Source organism: Falco punctatus (assembly GCF_963210335.1).
Source record: "Falco punctatus genome assembly, chromosome: 1".
Classification (NCBI taxonomy): domain Eukaryota; kingdom Metazoa; phylum Chordata; class Aves; order Falconiformes; family Falconidae; genus Falco; species Falco punctatus.
This window is the reverse complement of record NC_137580.1, coordinates 54,395,992-54,412,518: the sequence shown is the minus strand read 5'-3', so window position 1 is coordinate 54,412,518 and position 16,527 is coordinate 54,395,992. Positions and strand designations below refer to the sequence as shown.

Sequence of the window (16,527 nt, the reverse complement as noted above, 5' to 3'; positions counted from 1 at the left end):
TAGTGCGGGGAAAAATCAGCAGTAGGGAGCCTGGAGTATGAGCAGTGCATGCAAAAGAGATGGTCTTTTTTAGGAGTAAAGGGAAGGATCAGGGCAGCAGAGGAAGGGAATAGGTGGGATGGACACAGCACAATGAGAGGGTGATATGAGTCACCAGCGTAAATCAGCAGCAGTGAGAAGATAAAAATGGAGAATCAAAACTGAAGGAGGAAGGTAGTAGACTTGGGTGGAGGGGAGGTGTCTGCAGGGCTGGGAAGGGAAGGGAGGAAATGATAAATGAGGGATCCTTGTAAAGAGGAGGAGGAAGAAAGGGGGGAAAAGATCAGCTCACTGAGTAGTCTGATTCCAGTTAGGGAAAATCTGAGACAAAGATGCTTCATTAGGGTTTGAAAGCTTTGCTGCTGAAGCAACAAGGTTTTAGGACCTGGAGGAATGGAAGTATGAAGACACTGTGGCTGACTGAGGTCTTTAAAGCTGGAGTGTGTGCTGAAGTGGGAAACTGAGGTCATTAGGGCTGGGCAGGTGGCTTGCAGGGTGCGACTGCAGGAGCTTTCGAGGATGGGGAGAGAGGAAGAGCAAGAGCTGGGGAAAAAGGCACCAAAGACAAGGAGGGAATATAGAGTCAAAACATGAAGGTGCATGCAGGGACATGTCCTCAAGAAGTTTTTAAAACAAAAGAGCACATTCAGCTCACCTTAATAAAATATTTACATTAATGACATGACTTTAGGCCATGTCCACATCATGTACATGCTTCTGGAAGTAAAATTTCTGTTGGCTGTGGGTGCTTCAATTTCAGAGAGTTTGTGCACTGGTGCCCACATCCTAATGTGAGTGCTAGACCTCACAGGGATATTTCATTGTCATTAGTGTTCATATTAAAGATAGCACTAGTAAGATGCTTGAAGCTCACAGGAGCATCGTTGCAGGTAAAGCTGCAAGCAGAGATAGGTTTCATGGGTGGGTGTATTCAGACTTTCAGGATTGCAGTACAGTGTGTGGCTCTTGAAGGCTGACTCTATCCTTGCCTTTTCGGCCTCATGAAGCAAGCAAGGAAAGACCCACTGTATCTGACTGATACAGTGCTGAGTGCACACCTTCAAGGGATGGGAAGGTGGAGGTGCCTCGGGTTGGATCAAGGAGATCTGAACATGCTTATTGCTGCTGCTATGTGTGGTGTCTTACTCAGTATTTATGAAGTAAACAGGGTGACGAAATGCTGCTGACAAGGTTGTCTGCTTACCCTGAGCACCAAGGCCCAGGGTAGCTGCAGATGTACCCAGTGGTGCTGCACAACACCAGGGTCCAGGAGCAAGCTTTGACCTGGGCATGGTCCAAACAGGCCACAGCTGCCCTGCAAGGAAGAAAAACCCCGTGATTTTCATAGAAGCGAATTGTGTTGAGCAGTAATAGAAAGGCTTCTACGTGTTTCTTCTACATACTGAAGTCCCAAGTCTCATCTTACCTGTGTGAGTCACAGGTCAGACTGTACATGTGCAGAATAAATCTCCCCAAGTGCCGTAGGGGTGGCAAGGGGTGTCTGATATGCTGGGAGGGTGCTCTGCCTCCAACGCAGCCCGAGATTGGCAGCGACTCCGGAGCACATCTGTGGCTGCTCTGCTCCTGTCTGCCTCGTCATGTGCCAGCCTGCAGCCTCTGGAGCCCTTCCTAATATTGGAAAGTCTTTTCTCTGACCTGTGTTTTACCACGGGTGTTCTCAAGTCCTTATCTGAGGTGCTGAGAAGATCAGAGACCATGTCTTCCCATGTCCAATTTTTATTTCTTCTGAAAATTCTGGCTTTCTGCAGGTATTAGTCTGCAAGCTTACATTCCTGGTAAGCAGCAAGACGGACTGACAAACAATTTTTGTTTAACTGTTTGCTGACCTTAGGAATCTAAGTAAGAAAATTCTTGTCAAAATTCCTATGCAAATTCCTGGCTATTCCATGGCTACCTGCTTCTGGCAAGTTTATCAGCTCTCTGCCTGGTTGATATATGGGGCACTATGTAAAGCCTACAGCTCTGAGGGATGTGGAATGAACTGCCAGAAGGCCTAAGAGCAGTTAGGTATGGCTAAACTGGAGGCACTGGTGACCTTGGGTGTTTTGCTCACAGAGCAGTTCCAGGGCTTTTTTTCCTCCCTTTATCTACAGCATTATCTGGATCTTTAACTGTGGGGTTTTGATTCCTGCCATCTCCCAGAGACAGCTTTATGGTGCTATGCTAGCTGGAAGAGAGAGGCACCGCGAACAGGGATTTGAGAGGTGTGTTAGCCGTGATCCTGCAAGCCCCTGGGCTGTGGGGCTGCTGCCAGCAGGCTGCTGGCACCGTTGTGGTGTCCATCCCACTGGTAAAGCAACACAGCAGAGGGCTGAGCCTGTTCGACCAGCCTCAGCTTGTAGCTTGGTGGAGGAGGCTGAAATCTGAGCCAGATCCTGGCATTTCCACCTGTAGATTGCTGAGCTTTGAAAAAAACCTCAAAAAAAACAGAAAAAGAAAAAGTACGTTATTTGTATTTATGTTGTTGCGCTCTGTGCAAATAGTAGCCTTTCTTCTACACTGGTATCACGGATCACTGGCTTCAGTGAAGTTAGTAAAAGTGCTCTGTACCTCTATAGGTGCAGAGATCAAGGCTTTGGTAAATTTAACTTTGCAGCTGTCTGGGAAATACTTTGCTTCTTATAAACAGATGTAGGCCTCTCTGTATATGCACAGCAGGTACACAAATCAGTCTCAGTGCTGGATTTTTAATTCCCAAAGCACTGTCAGTCAGCTGTCAGTGATTAGTTACCATCTTTGTCTCTGGTTTAGGGGGATGATCTCAATGGGATCATTTTCCCTTACTGTGCTATAATTTCCCTGCCAATAAATAAGAAATAAATATTTTTTTTCTTCTCCTCTTGCAAAACACTAGAAATTCACTCTTGAGGAGGGCCATAGGAGACAGGGTGTTAAAGAATATACTGTGTATGTACAAGAGGTGATAGGGATGCACCTGCTTCTAGCATGAAACATCTCTCCCTCTCTGTATTTTCCAATAAGCACAACTGTTTTTTCTAAAAAAGTAAGTTGCATGAAAAATACAGGATCTCCAAAGAAAATGAAAGCAAAACTGCTGCAGTGCGATCTACTTACCTATGGGCAGTTGTAATAAACTTAGTTTTATGAAAAATACCATGTATCCATAAGACTAGCAGGTTAGATTTGCAATAAAGCTTCATACTGGTAATAGTGAAAATCAGTTAAAGACCATGGTTGTCCGTGAATGCTGTGGGTACACAGGCTGTACAAGGGAGTTGTGAGCTGGGGTGTAAGTTTATAGTATCTTTGGACACATCTTTTAGTTTTTAATGTGTAGGCAACTGTATGTTCTTTTTTCTTGTACTCCAAAGTAATCAGAAAGGATCCTGCTGCATTTTGGGAGCTGTAATCATGCTACCACAGGGCAGATACAAGGCTATCTGTCCCCACGTGTGTAGTCTTGCCTTAGAAATACCCACAAATGGGTTGAACAAACCCTTTCCAGAGCTGAGGCTGGTGCAAAGAGGATTAGATAAGCTTGCTAGTTGTTGTTGTGCAAGTTTGTTTCTGAGTTCTGGGTTCAAAGCAAAACTCAGCCAAAACCACAGGATCGAAACTCCTCAGTAGCCAGACTCCATCCATGCGGTGCAATACAGCAGTCAGCACGCAGCGCCTAAAGCTGACTCACTGCTTCCCCATCCTACACGGTCCGCCTTTGCCTTCTGACACAGGCACCAGTTTCTGGGGCCTCTGTACTCTCCACTTGCTCTGCCTGTGTCCATCAGTGAGTTTAGGTCCGTGGCCGGGGATCCTGGAGCAGGATGCATGTCTGCAAGGATGCAAAGCAAGGGGTTGCTGAGCAAGGGGTCTGTGGAGCGCCAGAGCACACTCAGTCTGGTTCAGAGTGCTATATAGCTGGATGCAGAGATGCTGGTACCATGGAAAAGCAGAAAGGATGACCCCCTTCCCCCCTAACATCAGGAGCTCTGAATGACATGCAAAGTGAAGGAGCCAGGCTTTCATTTTCACTCCATTTCTACATTGTTCAAACCTGGATTCCAGCCACGCTGCCAAAATGCAGGAAGAGCTTAACTTCTGCCTCACCTCTGACAAGGGGGCACTGCCTCTGTGTCTTCTAAAACAAGCGCTGTAACATGAATGATGTGATATGAACAGCATTTTATTGCTCCTCCTATAGATCCAAACCATTTCTATCACATTTCCTCTTTGTCTAATCTTATCTGTCTCATGTTGCAATCCTTGCTGTGCTTCCCTATTTCCAAATCAAAGCACAATCTTTCTGCAAAAAATCTGAAAGCTGCCTCCATTTTGCAATGCAGCCCGTTTTAAACAAAGAACATCAGTTGGTTGATAACTCATCGGTTTGCTAATCCTTACCTGGAAAGTAACAGATGCCAAAATCATTGCATTCTTAAAGCTCTTGCAAATGTCAATCACTATTAAATAAAGTTTTTTTTCTGAGTTCACACATACTATTGCATGTATATGTGCAATAGGGTGTAGAACAAGCCAGGCAAGAAGCAAAAAGTGTATGAATGACTGGTTTTGCAGGTAGAGCACCAGTATAAAACTTAGGAAGCCTGGGTTCACATCCCTGCCTTGCCACAGAAAATGGCACGGATGAATTAACAACAGTATGGTCAAGTGGGTTGTTCTGGTTGCTGTGGATATCTGTTTTGTTGTTACTGTCTGCCAGAGCAGCTGAACATCTCACTGGGCTGTAAGGTCTTGCGGCAGGATCTGATGTGGCTGATCTTCGGGGAGCTATAGCAAGTCGCAGGGTCTTTTCTGTGTATTTGGCTTACACCTTCGTTTTGGCAGGGTTGGGCAGCTGTGCACGGGAAGTTGTGCTGTGAGAGCCCTGAGGAGGGATGAGGGAAGATGCTGATCAACTGGACACCTAACCCAAACCTCTAGCAGCCTCTGGGCTCCCTGTCTCAGCTCCCCTTTCTACACTGTCCTCAGCACCACCACAGCCCTGTGCGGGGGCCTTTGGGAAGTGCTGCTGGTGCTACGTAGGTCTTTGTAATCACCAAGGGAGGGTGGGGAACTGCCCAGCAGGTTGTGTTTTGTGCTGCACTTTTGCCCCTGTGGGCACCCACTGCCAGAGCGGGTGAGTGGTGCTTGCGGTGAAACCCTGTAAGGCCAGGAGAGTCCCCAGGGTGCTGGTTGTGACGAGTCCCAGGTTTCTGCCTCAAATCACTGCTTTTGGAAAAGGAGTTTGAAATGCACTGCTAAAGGGCCTGTAGCTTTGGTATCAATAAACAGATACAACTGTTGTAGCCCACTTCAGAAAAAACTGTGCATGCAATATAACCTGCAGAGATCTGGGACTGTACCTGCTCCAAGTACATGAGACTTTACATCCAAATATTCCAATTGTACAAGCAGATGTAAAAGGAAGAAGACAGGGCAGCTGTTGTCAATAAGGATGTCCGGCATTTTCTAGGGGACTATTTTCATTTGCTCATAATTTTGTAAAACTTTGGCCTCTGAATTGTTGCGAAAAGCCGAGAACCATGAGAAAACATATTTACCCTTGTATTGGTTCAGAAAACTGATTGACCAACTTTTGTGATGTCCTTCACATGGCTACCAGGGCAGGGTGAGTATCTGCAAGAGAATGCCTTCGTGGCACCTTCTCTGGTGGAGCTGGGGCTGGATGGTTCCATGGAGCATTTGAGTCTGTACAAGTGAAAAAATTAGCACCTAAATTTCTAAACACAGAAAGAAGTAAACAGAACTTTGGTGATGTCACTCACGTGGCTACCAGGGTAGGGTGAGAACCACCAAGAGGATTCCTTCCTGGCACCTTCTCTGGTGGAGCTGTGCATGGGTGGTTTCATAGCGCATTTTGGCTCCGTACGAGTGCCAAAGCAAGCACCTACTTTTCTCACCACAGAAAGCAGGTAGCAGAACTTTTGTGATGTCCCTCACATGGCTACCAGGGCAGGGTGGGAACCACAAAGGGAATTCTTTTTTTCATAGAAGCTAATTGTGTTGAGCAATAATAAAAAGGCTTCTAGGTGCTTCTTCCACATACTGAAGAAACATACGATTAACATCTGTAATTGATGACTAGACTGAGGATCTTCATCTAGGATGGCTGGACAAAGCAAGCCCCCAGCAAACAGATTAGCAGTCCTGCAAGTTCAATCCTTAAAGAATGAGTAATATTGGAGGTTATAGGCATCCTTTTTTAATCAGCAGACTTAGGATTTGTTATGCCCATGCTTAGGGTCCAAAAATAAAACATTAATAAAATGTGTTACTTAAATACACAGAGAGAAAACCAAACCAAATATAAAACAAAACCAGCTAATATTTGGCAATCTTACTGTACTGTTGAGAATCCATTTCCCCTTCACATGCTGGCCACCCTTTCCCTTGACTGAGGATTTCATTATCCCCAAGCCATGCTACTTCAGAGCTACTGGAGCTGAATACCTCTACTTGTTTTGCAGCTTATCTGTGTCACTCCTCTCTTTTCCAGTGACACTGTTCACTGGCTTGTCCTTGACCATTTGTGATTTTAGCCAGTTGCTGTCCTTCCAGGCTCTGTGTCGCTGTTTCTCTGGCCTTTAGGCATCTGTTTTTCCCTTCCTGTTAGCCGCTTCCTCAGTATCTTTCATCACTTAATTATTTCTCTTCAGTTAATCATTTTTTGGTACCTGAAGCTTCTTCCATTCTGTGACACACTGCTTCTAAGTGCAGCCTCTGAACTGCTGGGTTAATATTTGACAGTGTGTCTGGGGGAAGGTGGTGGGGCTTTGCCACTCTGTCAGCAAGCCCTCCTCTTTTTTTAACCACAAAGTCCCTGGATTGAAACATTGCATGGCAAACTGCCTGAGGCATGTGATTTGTCCTGCATTTGCCTGGAGAGAGGCCCATGAGTTGCTTAACCTAAAACATTGTACCATTTCTGAAAATCAAAGTTAAACAATTAGCTTTTTTTCAAATTTTTGCAACCTCTTCCTAGGGCAGCGGCTTGACCTTTAGCAGGAAAGTGGCTCCTGCGCAGGGGTACTCAGGTTTAAGCAGGATATAAGCCTTTGAAAATCACAATTTCCATGTGTTTCGTGGAAACAGCTTTTAACATCCAGGTCCCAGAAGCCACTGTTCACACTGCTGTGCTCCAGTCTGAGCAAGACTTTAGTTGCACATCTGGTATGATGCTGCTAGGCTCTCTGCCCCCAAGTTCAAGAGCAGTGTATAGGGCATCTAAAGGCAAAGGAAGCAAAGAAACAGGTACTGGGGCTTGGGGCTGTGAAGAGCAAGTTGAATCTAGGAACAAAGGAAAAGAAGAGACAGAGGAGTGACAAGGAGGTAGAGGGAAGATGACTGTTTTCTTGGAAAAGCTGATGGGGAGTCAGAAGGCTGATGGAAAGAGGGATTTGAGGAGGTAACTCAAATGGAAGGGACTGAGAACTGGGGGCTGGGCAGGGAGACAGCACATTTGGGAGCAGGGTCTGACATGGGGGGCTGCAAACAGAGCCAGGCAGGCAGGGGAACTTGGAGTGAGAGGTAACCAGAGGGAGGTAGTGATGTGAGCCTGGGGCACTGGTATCAGACAAGGACAGGAGGGTGAGATGGGACAGGTCACCAAGGAGCCTGGACAGAGCCCAGGCACTTCTAGGTGTGAATCTAGGTGCTTTTCCCAGCACCCCCTTTCCCATGAGAAACTGGAAGTAGCCCCCTATTTTCTGCCCCTTCCCTCTTCTACTGCTGCTGCCAGCAAATGCTGGGCTGGGCTGCTGCCCTGCCTCTGTGATTTACTCATTTACTCTGTGAAGCAGAAGTCCATGCAGTAAATCTCATGTGCTACTCCTCCAAGTGACATGTGTCAGTAGGATGCCACATGATGGAATTTGGGGTTGAGTTTCAGTTTGCATAAAAAAACCCCAAATGTACAAGCTTAGGAAACAGTGTGGAGATACATCCTACTCAGAAAAAAATATGAAGTGTGCAATTCAGAGAGTGCCAGGTTTATAGCCTGCACAATCCTAATTTGCCTTCTGGTACATATGATCCTGTTTTTTGAAGGTACTCAGACCTGTTGAGTTTTTTTGTAGGATACTTGCCATATAAATATGTGAAAAGGAGGGTGGTCAGTAAGCAATTTTAAAAGGTTGTGTTTTTTTCTCCTGCTGTTCAGGATGTAAATGGTTCATGGTCTTGCATTGCTTTGCTCTGAAGAGGAATGTATTACTCTTTGGTATTTTAATGGTGTCCATCTCTATAGCATTTATATACTTACAAACAGTAATAAGATAATCTGCACAACAAGCATTTGATATTTATTTACTAAGAAAATAGAGACACAGAATATAAATTAAGAAGTTTACCATACAGTTTTGACTATACAGTTTAGGGCAAGGCACATATGAACTTTATTAGTTAAAGACTGTCTTCATGGAAAAATGTATTTAGGGTAAACAAGCTCTAGCTACAGATCTATGTCAAGCTAGGAGGGTATTTTAGGTGGTCAGAAATAAACATATGCAAATACGTTGAAGTGTTATTTCCATATTTTCAAAATAATGCAGCCACATTTTTTTTTGCTTTAGAATGATGTTTCATTTAAAAAATTGATCAAATTTAACAATAAAAACGGGGTAGAGAATCCAGAAATGAAATGTTTGTTTGCCTTTGGGCAGAATTAATTACCTTTTATTTTTACCCCCACTTCAGCTAGCAGTGTGAGTCAGTTGCACTGCTTGCCTTATGACTCTGTTTTCCAGAAAACTTAGTTTTGATTAAGACCCGCATTTTCAGAGTGCATTTCCCAGTGAGTTCACTTGCAGCAATAAGTTCTCTTTGCTTCTGTAAGCAAATTGCAGACCAGAAAATGTTCCCACTCGAAAATAAGGAACATGCAGTCAGTCAGTAACCATCTGTACAAAGCTTGGTTTAAATGACTTGGCCAGCAATACACAGGATCCATGTGCAGAGCTAGAACAGAAAGTAGTAACCAAAAGCCTGTTTATCTGCCTTAGCTATGAGTTCCCCTTTCTCACAGTGCATCAGGCGCCAATGCATCTCCTCCGATGTCTCTGGGAGAGTGGTGGGGACAGCAGCCACCATCAGTGCCTGAGCCCAGCTTCTTTGCTGGAGCAGGGCTACCTTCTGCACTGCACGGCAAGTGGAGGAGGCCATCATCTCCTGTGAGGGTCCAAAGCAGTGCAGGATCCAATGTATAGCACCCACCTTCCAAATATCAGGGCTTCATAGGATCTCTGGCACTTCTCAGGGGGAGCAGCTCATTGCAGTCACCCATCCAGACCCAGGCTGGCACCTTCACCTAGTGAAACATGAAGGTGAGGGCAGTGGTACTGCCTGTCAGGTTGGAGGGTACCCAGAGAAAGCACTACGATGCTACAGTTCCTTCTGCACTAGAAAGCCTGTGTTGGGGTGCGTGCCCAAAGGCAAATGGCTGAGGTGGGGAGATGCCAGCCCCCTCACCCTCATCATCAGTGGCTGATTAGGTTTTGGGCTGGGAAGAGAGTCCCAGAATGTTGTTTCTGCACCATGGCCCATTTCTGTGTTTTATCCACATCCCTGCATGTCTGTGGGGTAAAAGCTGTAGGGGCAAACACTGGCTTCTCATGGGTGGAAGTCACCCATGCTCGGAATTGCGCTGGCTTAGGGGATAGTTTCAGGATGCTTCTGGGTGCAGTGGTCCCACACATATCCCTGCTGGCAGGCTGGAGACCTGGTGAGCCTGGCTTAGCAGGGCAAGTGACCAGTATCTTGCAGGGTAGCCTCTTTCACTGGCACTGTTGCACCTGGAAAAACAGCCTGTGTAGAAGATAAATGAGGCTGGTGTCCTTAGCATGATAAGACTGGAGGATAAAGAAGGAAGACATTAAGGAAGACAAATAGTGAGGAGAATGCTGAGGACTGGGATATTACCCTTTCTAGGTTTCCGAGCCTTAGACATTTCCTCACTTAGGGAACATGTCCAGCATGACTCTGACCACCAATTACACCTCTTCTAGAGATCTGTTTAATAAAAGTGATTTGTAAAAGCCAGAGTCAAATGTAGCCATCCACACTGTGCTGCTACCGGGGTTGGCTCTCCTTTTCCTGGTGGATGGTAATTGCAAGTAATGGTTACCTGAAGGTAACACCATTTCAGGTGAGGAACAGAAGATTGGTAGGAGGCTGAGGTGGTGGGACTGCGGACTCGGAGGTGCCCACCACACAGTGCTGTTTCTCTGCTTTGTACTTTGCCTTCAGACAGGCTGGGGCTGACGCACAGCTGTGCAGAGGGCTGCTTCTCCTCCCCAGGAGCCATCCCACCAGCCTGTATGACTTGAAAGGTGCAAGATCAGAGCCTGAATGCATTAAATGTCCCAGCCAGCATGAACTAGCAAAGGTTTGGTTCTTTTAACATATTGTTCTAAAGCAGAAGTGGACAAATGAAAGATGTCCATTGCACTATCGGAGATGCCGGAAGGCAAGGCAGCCCCTGGTCAAATAGCTTGAAATCCAGAGTGAGAAACGAAGCAGACAGAGCAGCCTCCCTCATGCACAGCAAATGGCTGAAGATAAGGATGAAACCTCCTGTCCTGAGTGGGCTGAAATGTGGCAGATCACGCTGCAGCCTTCGCTGAGCAAGCCCAGGTTGTGAGCATGCTTATGAAGACTAGTGAGTGGATGATTCATAGAGCAAAGGACCCCCAAAAAAGCAGAAGAGTTTGTGCTCCTCTGATATGGGACACAGCACTTAAACTCTTCTCCTAACCCGGCATGGTAGCGACATGTTCCCTTTCATGCACCTGCCCCCATGCTCATCCTCGTTTTCTCTGTTCTTCTGCAAGGTCACTGGCTTTGAGGAGGTCCTGCAATGCGTGATGATAGCTTTTTAACACATGATGGTAACTTCTCAAAAAGTGCAGGACTGTCATTATCATTTCTTGTCTGTCTATTCTTCTGTTCATTTAATGGGACCATCACAGAGAAGGCAAGCTGCCCTCTTTTTGTCTCCAAAGTTTTGGTCAGGGCTGCAGTGCAAGCGTTGGCTGGCCCAGCTGTGTTGGCCAGATCATACTTAATTCCTTCTCCCTGTGCTTCACCCCTGCTTTTCCACACCAACAAAACTAGGGGTAATACCCAACGACCTCACCAGGGAAAGCTCCTCACCCGCTGGCCAGATTTTACCTGTATAGGCTGTATGTACAATGTGCTGGTACAACGTACAGGGAAGACACAGCCTGAATTTTGTGTGAACCACAGCAGCTTTCAGCAGCGCCCATCCAGCAGCAGCTCACAGCCACCTTGGCTGTCTAATGGTGACAAAGAGAGCCTGTGTCTGCACTGGTTGTGCCTAATTACTTGAAACTGGTGAAAATCAGCATGTGGTTTCTGGCTTTCAAAGCTGAATTGTTGTTAACCCCCTTGGAGATAACATGCATTATTATTGTTGTACTTCAGCAGGTTTTTTTCCCATTGTATTCTCTCTCTGTTCAGACTTTGATTTAATATTCCTTCTCTCCTTCTGTTTTGGCTACTCTGTGTCTTAGCGCTTAGAGATTTCCTGCCCATATATTGAAAGTTTTTAATGAAGAATTTCAGCAGCCCTCAGAGTTACCAGCAAAAGCCCTCTGCAGATTTTGACAGAAGGAGTTATATGAAATTACTTCTAATCTCTTTATCCTTGTCACACCACTCTGCTATGCAGTAATACACCAAAGAATTTCCAGAAAGCAAAGGTTGGCGACTTACAATACCTACCAACTTGGTTGAAAAAATAAATAATAAAGGAATTGGGAAGTGAATTCAATCTGCTGCTGTGTTAGCTGGGGGACAAGGGAGGGGAAAAGCAGGGAGAGAAGGCTGGGAAAAGTAAATGCTTTCTCAGTTTAATTTAAAAACAAACAAACAAACAAAAACCTTGGAGCCAAGCAAGCCATTTGCCTCAGAAGTTTAGATCATGTTCTGAAAGTTAAAAAATGAGGCGTTTTGGTTGTCTTTATCATGGCAGCTATCAATGGCACATTGTTAATCCCTGTTAGGGTGGCAAAGGTGCAAAACAAGTAACAGTATGTCCTTGAGTGCACCAGTTCTGTGCCTGACAGGTTTTCATTTTTCACCCCGTTGCGTAATGCTGGCATGCACGTATGACATATAGAGTATGAAACTTTCTGGGTAGGGCTTGATCCTCCATTCAACTGAAGGGCAATACTCTTCCCGTTCTCAAAAAAAGGCAAGGTCATGGCGCGTGCTGGAGCCAGCCGCAGCCTGGCTGGGAAGACAGGCAGCATTATTTTGGTGTAGGTCAGCTCTCTCCCGCTCTAGTCCAACCTCATGTGCACTTGCGCAAGGACTTACCTTTTGAAATCCCATGGCAACTAATGGCTTTCACCACTTGCCCGCTGTTTGCTCAGGTTTAGTTTCTTAAAGGAAAGGGGGGGCGGGGGGGGGGAAGGAAAAAGAAACCCCAGCTGTTATTTCCTCCTGAGATACACACAGAGAGAAAACAGTATATTGGTTTTCTTGTACTCTGTCAGTCTTAGCCAAGCATTGTGTGTAGGTGTTATGTGATTAAAAAAAATAAGATTAAATGTGGGTGGGACTGAAAATGCAGTTGCTATTATTCATCTATTTATGCCATCATACACGTGTGATCAGGCTGTGATCTTGTGCAGCAGCCTAGGAACCTACGGACTGCTTGAATCATCCTTCTGTAAAAAGGCTAGGAGATGTGTTATTTAATCCTTCTACTAGATCAGCAAGGTCTGTATATGCTAAATTCGTATTTCATACCTACAGCCAGCATCAGCCCACACGTGATGAAACATCAGGGTATAAATCCATACCTGTGCTTTTTTCCCTTACAATATGCAAGCTCATCAGGATTCCAGCTGGGGAAAAAAAATGTGTGAACAGCACACTTTCCAAAAAGTGAAGGTTTTGAAAAATAAAACTATTTGTAAGTATGGGTCAAGTTTGCAAAACAACCTGATCTGTGTAAAAATAGATATTCCAAGGAAAATATTTTTCAGTTTGGAGCACCTTCAGTGGAAATTGTAGGAAATTGTAAAGAAGTGCTACAGAAAAAAAATCAAACTGAAATTGATTTTTAAATTTTGTTTAGAAAAGCAAGGGAAAAGAATCTTTGTTATTGTTGTTTCCGGACTCAACTTTTGATAGAAAAAAAGAAGGTTGTTTACACACCTCTACTTTCATACTTACACCTTCCCAGAAGGAGTAAAGATGTGGCACTGGCACTTGATGGCCAAGTCTTCCTCAGCTGCTTTGAATAGAGAGTTTTTACCAGGGAGTTTAATCCTGAATGCTCTTTCAGCTCTATGGAAACTTACCTGTGACATATGCAGACCATCCGAAAATATTAGGTATAGATCCCTTATCATGGTTTTGCAGGCTGAACCACATTCCTGCTTCCACAGAGAGCAGTTCTTCTAGCTGCAGGCAGTACAAACTTGTTGCAGTGCTAATCATTTGATCATCTACCTCAATATTTGCAGATGTAAAAGGTTTCTTTATTTTGGTTGTTTAGGAAGGGGTTTAGTTTTCTATCTCTGTTCCCCATTAGCTACATCTCTGCTAGTAAATTAGGCATGCCCAGAATCGCTCCCTGGCACAGAGACCAGATTGCCTCCAGAGAAGGATGCTGTCTCGCCTGCCAAAACCAAACGGCTGCACCCAGGCTTAAAGGGTGCAATTGGTTTCCAGCACCCAAGAACACTTCCTGATGTGATTCAACTGTATTTGCTTCTATAGAGCTCGTTCTTACCTCTCCCCCTTCCTTATTGGCACTAATCAGTACAACAGCCTCCTTCCAGAGACTCCAGAATCAGGTATATACTTATTATGTCCCCAAGCAAAGTATTTATGTTCAAATAAAAGTATAATTAGTGCTACCAGCATTAGCAAGTGTTCTAGAATGAGGCTGGTAGGAGAGAATGGAGCCATCAAGATAAAACCTGGGGATCTGCGGGATGTCTGCCCGGGAAGGAGCAGTGAAACAAGGTGAAATGACAGGTAGCAGCAGATGCTGACAGTGAGGGCTGCTGGCTGCTGCCAAACCTAAGTTTCACTGGGAATAAAGAATCCCTGAGCAGGCATGACAGGAGCGTGTTTTCAGGGGGGCAGGAGTCTGAAGTCTCTAATGGCCTATTTTTAGTGGGTTTTTTGATAGGGAGGAAACATTTGTCCAGCACAAATGTGCTGTGGATCTAAATTCCATTTTCCCTAATCTATCCTTACTGGGGATACTATTGAGAGCAGTTCCTTATCAGGGGAAGAAAACAGTTGACTTCTGATTCCCATGGAAATGCAAAAGAAGCTGATTCCTTATTGCTGAGACCCTCCTGGAAGGACTGGGTGGGAAGTCACTGAAAGCCACTGACTTCCCAGCTGGTCAGTAAGACAGGGATCAGACTCGGCCACTTTGTCAGTTTAGAAGCAGACAGTCCTTCTGATGAAAGTTTGGAGTTCTGTTGTCCATAGCCAGATTTTGGCACTATTTGTATGCACCTGTATAGCAAAAGGGCTATGGTAGTAAACCTATTGAAAAGTAGAAAATACCTACATTTCCTTTACAAGAATAATACTGGAGATGAAACAATTTTAAAGCTGGTTTCGCATTCTGTGTGTAGAACAAAGTCTTCTCCTGTTATGTGGCAATAATGAATGCAAGGGAGATGCTTTTTTTCTACAGAGTATACCTAATTTAACTGTCATCTGGGACTTTTGTTTCATAGATTAGATTTGTTATGCACTCCTTTCACCCACATGCACTAGGGTAGCATTTTTAAGAATTAACAGCAACAACTTTGTTTCTCCGTTATTTCTAGTTTAACTAACATCTAATCCTCTTAGCTTTTATACCTTCACAAACAGGGATTTGTTTTGCTAAAAACTTTTAATTAGCTCAATCACATGGAGCAGGTATTGAACAACCCTAAGGCAAACACGTTTCAGACATCGGAGCGTCTCACCACCAGATTGGGAGAGCTAATTCTGGGAGCCCTTTGCTGCAGGGCTGCAGAACTTGAATAACAGGGTTGGTGAGTGGCTGGCACCCAGTTTTTCTACATAAGTGGGCAGCATTCTTTAATGGTAACTTGCCAGCTCCAAACAGTGTTTCATGATCCTTTGCTAGGCCCCCATGTCCGCTCTCCCTCCAAAGCAGCCCCTTGTTTTGTGCTTGCACAAGTCAGGGCAGCTCTGAAGAGTGCCAAGGATCTTCTCTCAGGTTTGGTAGGAGTGCTGAAGACCTGGCAGGTCAGTGGAACAAACAAATACATTAACAGACTGAATTTTTGGTCTTGGTAATTTGAATCCAGAAGAAAGGCTGCTCGAGCGGCATACGTGTCCTAACCCAGGAAGCACAGGGTCACTGCTGCAGGGCAGGCGAGGCTGGGGAGGGAACGCTGGTGCCTACGGGACCTGTGTTCCTGTGGAGTGTGAAATCAAATGAGAAAAGGAGCAGCTATCACAAAGCGGAAGAATGGACAGCCGTGAAAAAGCCGGAGTGAATGCTTGTGTAATGTGCTAAACATGTAATTATTAACTTGGAACCAGTCCTGCTGGAGAGCCAGGGCCATGGCTGTGCAAAGCCCACACATGGCTGTACGTAAGTGCTTCTTGGGTGCAGGCTGCCTCTCAGCAGGGATCCTCGGGGGCTATGTGGAACATTTTGCACTGCCCCTCGAGCAAGTCTCTGTGGGAAACAAGCAATATTGTGATCAGGGGAGGCCAAAGGGAGAAACTATGCATGGTGACTGGCAGGGGTATTGCTTCTTTGCACTTTTCTAGCAGTAATATCATCCTCTGCCGTGTCTGCCACTGTGGGAGTTTTTGAAACAGCTGTGCCCGTAGGGGTGATGCTCACCAAGTCACCCCATTGAGGGCGCTGCCATGGAGTTATTTTTGGCTTGTATTCTCATCATAACCTTACTTTGGATCATTTAAAAACAGTAGACATAAATAAGTAAGTAAGTGAGTGAGAAATAATATCAGCATTTTCTATTTAACTTTAAAGTTGCAGGGAGGTGCATCTACTACTTTCAGCCCTACTACTACTATGACTTTGCAACAGCGGGAGCTTGCCTAGGCATCAGCTTTAATTGATTGCCAGTTAACTGAGGTATTTGATACATTTGTCCCCACAGTCTCTACATATTCGTTCCATCTCTAGCCGCTCCTCTTTAGGCTGCCAGCGCTGACTGAGGGCTGGGTGGCCCTGCTTCAGCAGAGGAGCAGATTCCTGGAAGGTCTGTTTAGTGAGCAGGGGACTACAAGCTCTTGCGATGCCTTAGCACACAAAGACCTGTGAGGAGCACAGCTATCCAAGCTGTTTTTTACAGATGTGGTTATGATGAGCTGCCCCTGCTGTAAACGATTAAAAATGCCCTCCTGTCCCAGTATGGGAGGAAAATCAGGTAGCCATATGGTGCACGTGCTAATGCAGGGTACCTGGTTTAAACATACTTGGTCATGTTCTGGCTAGACATA

The 16,527-nt window shown here is 45.3% G+C and overlaps 1 protein-coding gene across 6 annotated transcripts in view; it reads left to right on the top strand.

Moving 5' to 3' along the window:
- RBM47 (RNA binding motif protein 47) overlaps positions 1–16,527 on the top strand; it is a 113,030-nt gene that overhangs the window by 37,098 nt on the left and 59,405 nt on the right. The window lies entirely within an intron of this gene.